The 8,019-nt window shown below is 43.7% G+C and overlaps 1 non-coding gene across 1 annotated transcript; it reads left to right on the plus strand.

The window, feature by feature from the left end:
- The first annotated feature begins 7,748 nt into the window (after positions 1–7,748).
- trnai-uau (transfer RNA isoleucine (anticodon UAU)) lies at positions 7,749–7,842 on the plus strand. The gene is made up of 2 exons: positions 7,749–7,786; positions 7,807–7,842. It is a non-coding gene; the product is annotated as a tRNA-Ile (tRNA).
- The last annotated feature ends 177 nt before the right edge of the window (positions 7,843–8,019 follow it).

An 8,019-nucleotide genomic window follows, 5' to 3' on the forward strand; every position in this document is an offset into this window, starting at 1 on the left:
AATCCCAGAAAATAATAATTTCGAGTAGTACACATGACGGCTTCCTAAATTATTGTGCTTCGCAGATTTGAAGGTAACGTCCTAAATCTGCTCTATCCCCAAATCGGCGCGGACCCTAATCACTCTGACACGTCCCAAAGCATAAACTCATTTTAATCATTTTAAAGAATTCAGAATACGCCGAACTCGACATTAAAAATCCACATATACCCCAAAATCTATTTGGAGATCAACCACTACACAAAAGTATGGTTGTACAGGAAATCTGCGTGGAGCCACATATTCAACCTATACCGGCGCAATCCCAATTTCAGTCTGACCACAAGCCCATTGATATGCGTACATGCACATTAGATTTTTCCCAGAGCAAGGATCACTTCAAACAGATCACCAAATTGCTGCCGCCACCATAAAGTAACACGAATACTGTTGGACATTAAAAGTATATCTATTATGTAAGTATCTGTAAATGATGCAAAATTTAGACAACTCCAAATTCGCAGACACCAAAACTCTGTGAGATCTTAGAATTCCGAAAACATCCCCATAAATCTGCGTAATCCCCAAATCAGTGCGCACCGAAAACACGCTGACACTATCAAATGGATAATGGATTATTTCATAGCAGGAATCATTTCAGCCAGTTCAGAAAATGGCTGTCCCGACATTAAAAAATTCTCACAAATGCCCGAAAAGGGTTTACAGATCGGCAGACACACTGAAATTTGCTTCACACCACAGACCCCTGTGTACCCCAATATTCAACTGTACACACCTAAATATGCACAGATTACGAAAATCCGTGTGAACCCCCAAATCTTCGCAGATCTCTAAATAAGAGCGCACCGCAAAATGCATGTACACCTCAAACCACACATTGGATGACCCAGGCTTTCAAACACGAGATGGCTGCCTTGACAGCAAAATCCCAAAGCATCTCAAAATCCATGAGGAGACCGCCGAATCCGTAGACATATCAAGATCACGCCAAATCACCTGAAGCCCCAGATACACCCACAAAAGCATGGATATGGGCAGCTCACGTACTTGGGGATAACATGTTTGGGGTGTGTGCATGGGGGTATTGATTAATTTAGTTGTGTAAAATGTAAATTGAAGAAAACATGAATCACAAATGATGATTCAGTGCCAGATGTATGGACGAAATGTGTAAAAGTGTATGAACCTTACATTCTCACACTTTAGCAGAGACAGACAGGTACAGGATGAATTACTTAACCAGATTGCCCATTACTTGGCAGCATGAAATATTTCTTAACAACTTTCGTCTGACCTCAGGCAGCTTTGACATGCTCACAAAATTCTATTCATCAGCAACATCACGCACACAATTCTCAGCAGAGTTGTTCCTGTTCTCACTGTGTGTTGCCTTGGACCTCCCACTTCTGCAGATTTTCTTCAGTTTGTGCAACAGTAACATCGTCATTTGACCGTTGTCACCCGACCTTGTTCTCTCTTTCGCATCTCTGCTTGTGTGTGTGTGTGCGCGCGCTCCTGAGAAGAGACAATTTAAATGTTATTCCACATATTCTGTTCTGGCTGGACGAGTGTTTATAACATTTCCCGTCATTGTTCCTCACTCCGGCTGTTCTGCCGCTGACAAGGGGAATCGTGGGAATGTATGCATCTCGCCATCAGGGTCCGGATTTACTAATTTCATCCAACGTGACGCGAAGGCAACGGTGAAAAAAAAAACTCTGAGGAGGGTGATAACCGGGCTTTATATTTACTCTGCTACTTCAGAATTCAGAATTAGTTGACTTCATTTTACAGTGTAAATCCTCTTCTATATCGTGAGGACATGCGCCCTCTCCTGACACTTTCACTAAATGCGACAATGAACTGGAAATATTGCAGGATCCACTCAAACAGTTGAATTAGTTTCTGCTCTGTATTTTCTGTTCTTGCTTTTCTCGGCTCCTGTTCCAGGGAACTTGATGACGATTGCAAACTTGTATCGAGGAAAGTGCGGTCTCTCCAAATGTGTCACTCGCTACCTGATGGAAATGGCAGTGGCCGATATCCTGGTCGTTATCTCGGATCCGCTTTTGGGATGGACTGCTTGTATTATTTTCCCCAGTCATTCCTGATCATAACTCCTGTGTGTAAACTCCTTTTCTGGTTGGTTTCTGCGAGCACTGCGACCTCTGTCTGGCTGACTGTCGCTTTCACAGTCGATCGATTTGTGGCTGTTTGCTGTAAGAAGCTGAAAACAAAACATTGCACCGAGAGAACGGCGGCTGTGGTCATCGGGATAGTGAGTGTGCTGGCCAGTTTGTAGAATGTCCCCTGGGGCTTTGCATCAGAGCATAAGGTCATAATTAATGGTGTTCCCTGGTATTGTGTTCTTACACCGAGCTACAAAAACCCTCTCTCATGCGCTGCATTTGCGATATTTCACCGCAATTTTACTGCTTATGTCCCATTCTTTCTAAATTTTTTTTTCAACACTTTGACTGCCAGAAGTATTTTAGCGGCCAGTCGAGCCCGCAGGGGGCTCCGGGGACAAAAGAGTGCAGAGAATAACAAGGACCGGGAGATGGAGAACGACGCAAATCTATCGTTTTGCTCTTCAGCATTACCGGTAGCTTCATATTGTTGTGGGTAACACAAGTGATACTTTATATCTATCAAACGATTTCAAAGAGTTTTGCTTATTCTGTTACTGATCACCGTTACATCACAGAAACGACATCCGGAATGCTGCAGATTCTCAGTTCCTTTTCTAAAACGTGCTTTTACGTCCTGACCCAGAGAAAATTCCGGGAGGAACTAAGGAATGCGGTGATATACCAGCGGAATCCTGTGTTGAAGCTCAAGAAACGTCAGAAATGAATGACATAAAGATTTATAATTCGGCTGTCTTCTTGCTGACTGCAACCTGCCTTGTGTGTACAGTTAAACAAAGTGATGATCAGAGTTACAAAACAAACAGCGCTCCCAAAATCAGAGTCTCGATGAAAGGTGTCAGCCCGAGAGGTTGACTCTTTTCAAATTTACACCAAAATCGGCTTTGCACTCACCTCCCACCTTTATATTTTTCAGGCGAACCTGTTACCCTCAGTCTTCAGGTTCTGACAAAACTACCTGATCCTGGAGCATATTTCCGTCAGTACCAACCACTCCTGCTCACGTAATAACTCGCGCTTTCCTTCCCTCTTGCACTCTTGTTTACTCCTCTTTCTTTAACTGTAGGTTCTTCAACTATCTTCCAGCAACAGACTTTTTACTGTTTTACACATTAAGATAGAACAAAATTGCTTTTACTTTTAACTGCAAGAGAGAGAAAAATAAATATAGGAGAGTAGAGAAATAGACAGGGAGAAAGAGGAAGGTTGCAAATGAGATACCTGAGGGAGGGGAAAAGAGGAAGAGGCATTGCGAGAGACAGCTTGGGAGGCAGAGCGCAAGAGGAAGAGCGACAGAGACAGAGAGAGGGAGAATGAGATCAGGAAGCGCGTATGGTGATATTCTCAGACGCGTTGATACTACGGAGGAGGTGGTGTTCGATCAGGGAGCATAACTGTGGCGGACGCGGAAAACATGCAGGCACATATGCAGCTTAAATTGTCATCATTGACAGCACACACACAGTGAGCTGGGGAAGGGTGTGGAGGTCTATTCCTGTACTGTACTGTTAAATGTATATTGGTGAATGATTTGAAGCCCAGTGGGCATGTGATGAAATTGTTATTTCGACTCTGACTGTCGTTTTCATCTGGGACATTCCTGCATGGATGCTGGGAACAACCCATCAGAGTGTTCAGAGCTAAAGTGGTCAGATCCTCCAGGAGATTTATCCTGCCGAGCTGCAGGAACGTGACTGGGGACGATATACAAGATTAGTTTGTGTAACAAGAACACACTTCTCCAAACATAATAGCACTGCAAACAAGCAGACAGAGGTGCCAGAGCACAGGTCTGGCCAGTATTTGTACAGGCCATCACAAGAGTCTAATACAAGTGCCGAGAGTGATCAAAATATAACATTGATAATACAGAGCTGCGTTGTACTGTAACTCTGAACGATAGACATCACCAGCTCTGGACTATTGTGGCACCAAAATGGAGGGACATGAATCCAAATAAACGCAACTCTGCTTGGCGAACACTCATATTTGCTTAGCGGGAAAGAGACGAACAATCTCACATTTCACTGTGCATTCAGAGCCGATCATTCTAGGCCGCTGAGTACACCAACCGCCTGCACCACTACCGGAACACAGACCTGTGCAAACCAGCTCTGGACTACATGTACACTGACCAGTGTTGCTCCAGCACGGCAGGGCAGGGAGGTGGATAATCAGAAATCAAACCCTGCTGCTACTCCGCGTGTTGAGAAAAAGGAGGGTGTAACTATCATATAAACATGTCGTGCATACGAGCCTGTACAAGAACACTCAGCAGCTGGTTGCGTGGTTGCACACCCAGCACTGTACTCCACCCTGAGCGACACTGATGCAGGAATTCATCGACACTACCAATGACCTACCTTCCTCTGGGCAGCTTTCGAGATGTAGCGGATAGTTGATGGGGGGGGGGGGGGCCTTATTGAGATATTATGCGCTTTAATTTCCAAAGGTTTTGAGACGCTAGCAGAAGAGAAATAAATACATGCGACCAGCTTATGGAAATTGTAAAAACACCAGAGTAGTTTGCAGCTCGGCTATAATTGCCTAAATATTGACTGGAATTGTTAGTGTAGTGGCACAGGGGAGCACTATTAGTTAGCAGTGTTTTGGAAAGGTTTACCAGTATTTACAACCTGTACTATGTCAGTTTGTGCAGATTTGTGATGTCACCCAAAACTCACATTAACATCTACGGGTGTATCCTGGAGAATATCTGACAGACTGTATCAGATCTGGTATGGAAACACAATTCTCTTATACCGACTGAACTGCCCGCTGCATGTTTCCATGGTGATAACCGGATTCCTTTCTCGTCCTAGTGCGATAAAACCCTAAAGACAAGCTAGTGTTTCACGCGCCAAAATTTAACTTATTTTTCACACCCCCACAACCTCGATCTTGAAAATTAACACATTTACTCTTGACCTAAAGTCCGAGGGTGTTCGTTATCTATATGTTTCTATTTCAGACCTTGAAACAACACCTGTCACGTGACGTACACTGACAAAAACAAATCATGAATTACCAAATGCCAATGACCGATCCATGGAATGGAATAAACTGGGGGCATTAGTTTCATGCTGTAATGGCATGCGAATCACATCTGAAAATGCGCGAGTGCTCTTGGAGGTTGAACTGCAATTGTCGAACGAGGCTGTGCCATAAAAGCAGATGAAATACTGACAAATGGTCATCGACTGGCAAACAGGGTTCACTATTGAGGTCATTGCCTTCCATGGATGAGTTGGGTTGGGATATTGACAAAGAATGAATGGATTCTTATCTGCTGATGTAGAGAAGGGGAAGCGCATGGGATTTCAAACATGAATGAATGTAGGGAACGGGTAGAGTAATGTGTATTTCAACACATTCCGAACACCTGTCTTCACGAACCGGAAAGGTCATGATGCAGTGGCATATAATTATGGCGTAATCAGAGTGTCATAATGTTTGGATGTGATTGCACTGAAACCGCTATAGAAAGGCTTCACCAGGAAGTTGCCGAACATGAAACATTTCAGATATCAGCGGCGCATCTAGCATTCAGTTCTTGAAATGGAGGAAGAAGAGGTAGATTAAAAGGAAGCTTAAAAAATATTAGAGACGTACTGTTGCTCAGTAGTGTTAACTATTTCTCCATATCAGGTGCATCTAATATGAAGACATAGGTTTATTGGAACTGCAAGTTTTAACTGACGTTAGCGGAAGGTGTTGAGTTTGTTTAGATGTAGGCATTTGTCGCAGATATTTCGTTACCACTCTCGACCCATTCTACTGCATTTTCATTGCTCATAAAATTGTCGCTTCCACATTAGAACAAGGAATCACCGGGCTTTGGTGCAGGGTCTCCGGAATACTTCTGTATGGACCACATGGTTAATCCTACATTTTCTGGGGAAACTCATTCCACTGACCTTCCAACTATTTTCCCCGCCACCGGCGTTCTCCAATGGCATTGCGAGGCAGAGCAAAGAGGACATCTGACCATCCACCATGACCGGCTTGCAAGGATTCGGATTGAACTGCGATGTCTTTTGTTCTTGCATCGGCTGAGCTGCCCTCTCGCTGCATCTATGACGATGCCGTGCCCCTTTCTCGCATCTGATTATGCCATGCTGAGTAACAATATCCATCCCAAAGAATCTCCATCCTCGAGTAAGAATCTCAATTCCTGAGTAAGAATATTCATCCTTGAGTAATTATCAACAACGTCTTTCTCGTCTGCATAATAGTCTATGTCTTTCTTTCTTTCTTTCTGCTTTTGTCTGTTTGTCGCTCTAACTATATGCTGCTCTGTAAGCTATTGAGAATTTGACCCAGTAGAATCACAAGAAGATTAACAAGGAGAAGCAAGGAGAAAGGATTATTTTCTCAGTCTCAATGGATCGATTTTCAAAGGCAGGACTGAATGTCATGAGCCATTAGCTAGAGATTCGGTAACTAGCAATCTCTCACTTGGTGCCCCAGATTGAACGGCGTTGATGATATATTATTGGAGGGACCTAGAGTGCAAAATATAAGTGAAGGTTCACAGGATGGCTGAGAAAATGAATCAATGATAATCATCTAAAATGAAAACTCAAGTTTCTGCCCTAATGTGGCGTCTGGACACACAGAGTAACAAAGTACAACGAAAGATCCAAGAGAGGATGAAGATTAGCATCAAGTACCCTTCAGTTCCCAAACAGGAAAAAGATCCAGCGTCATTTTCCCAACATACTATTGACTGCCATCCAAGTCTCGACAGTACATTTGGCCGGAGAATGGTTGGATGGCTCTGTTTCCTTTGAGAATCAAACTGAAATTGTTACCTGTCACCTGCGCTAATGGGAAGTCTGCACTTAAAGTTCGCCTACTGAGCACCGAGAGCTCACTTGTTCTCCACCTTCCATAGCTCTCTGCTTACATCTGCATGGTCATCAGGCTCCCCATCTCCCCATTCCCCCTACCGGTAGAGTAGCAGCACTTCCCACCCACCCCCCATACCAGACTGTGATACAGCCTGTCAGAATGCTCTACAGAAGTTGGTTTATTTGTTTTTTTAGTTTATTCGTTAATCTCCTAATGAAGTACTGTATAGTCGCTGTTTTGCCTTCTTTATAACCGCATCGATTTGTTGGGACCAAGTTAAGTCCTCAGAGATCTTAACAACCATGAACTTGAAATTGCTTACTCTCTCCAGTTCTGATCTGTCGATGAGGATCGGGATCTCTCTCCTTCCTGAAGTCCACAATAATCTTTTTCGTCTTTTTGGCGTTCGTTACAATGTTGCTGCTGCGACACCACTCATTGACATATTTTTCCCCTATTCGCCCTCTCGTCTCCATTTTAGATACGACCAGCAAGGTTTGCATTATCAACAAATTTGTAGGTGGTATTTGATGTGCATATTTGCTGACTCGATATGCACTTGGATGTAAGGACAATCGAGGGATATGGACATGGTATGAAGGAGGGATTCGAATTTGACTGCCTTTGTTTTGCTTTATTAGCTGGTATGGCAATACATTGTGGGCCGAACGGCCTTTCACGCGCTGTACATATTTAGGCTCTATGATCTATGACATCTGTAAATATCTTCTAAATTTTCAGTGGGCTCTAGTGGCGCAATCGGTTAGCGCGCGGTACTTATATGACAGTACACGGCGGAGAAATGCCTAGGCTGTGAGTTCGAGCCTCACCTAGAGCACTTGTGATTTTTAATACTTGCAATGCCGAGACACCTTGCTTATTATTTGTGTGTAACTTCGAATCGATGCACCGTTGATTTTGATCTGAGAAGGCGAGTGTGAGTTTACAAGCGTTGCAGGTGATCCTCCCTTATTCACTAAAAGCATGTGACGCTGGGCTACAGACAATCCCCCCA

The sequence above is a fragment of the Hypanus sabinus genome, unplaced genomic scaffold (assembly GCF_030144855.1).
Source record: "Hypanus sabinus isolate sHypSab1 unplaced genomic scaffold, sHypSab1.hap1 scaffold_473, whole genome shotgun sequence".
In the NCBI taxonomy this organism is placed as follows: Eukaryota; Metazoa; Chordata; class Chondrichthyes; order Myliobatiformes; family Dasyatidae; genus Hypanus; species Hypanus sabinus.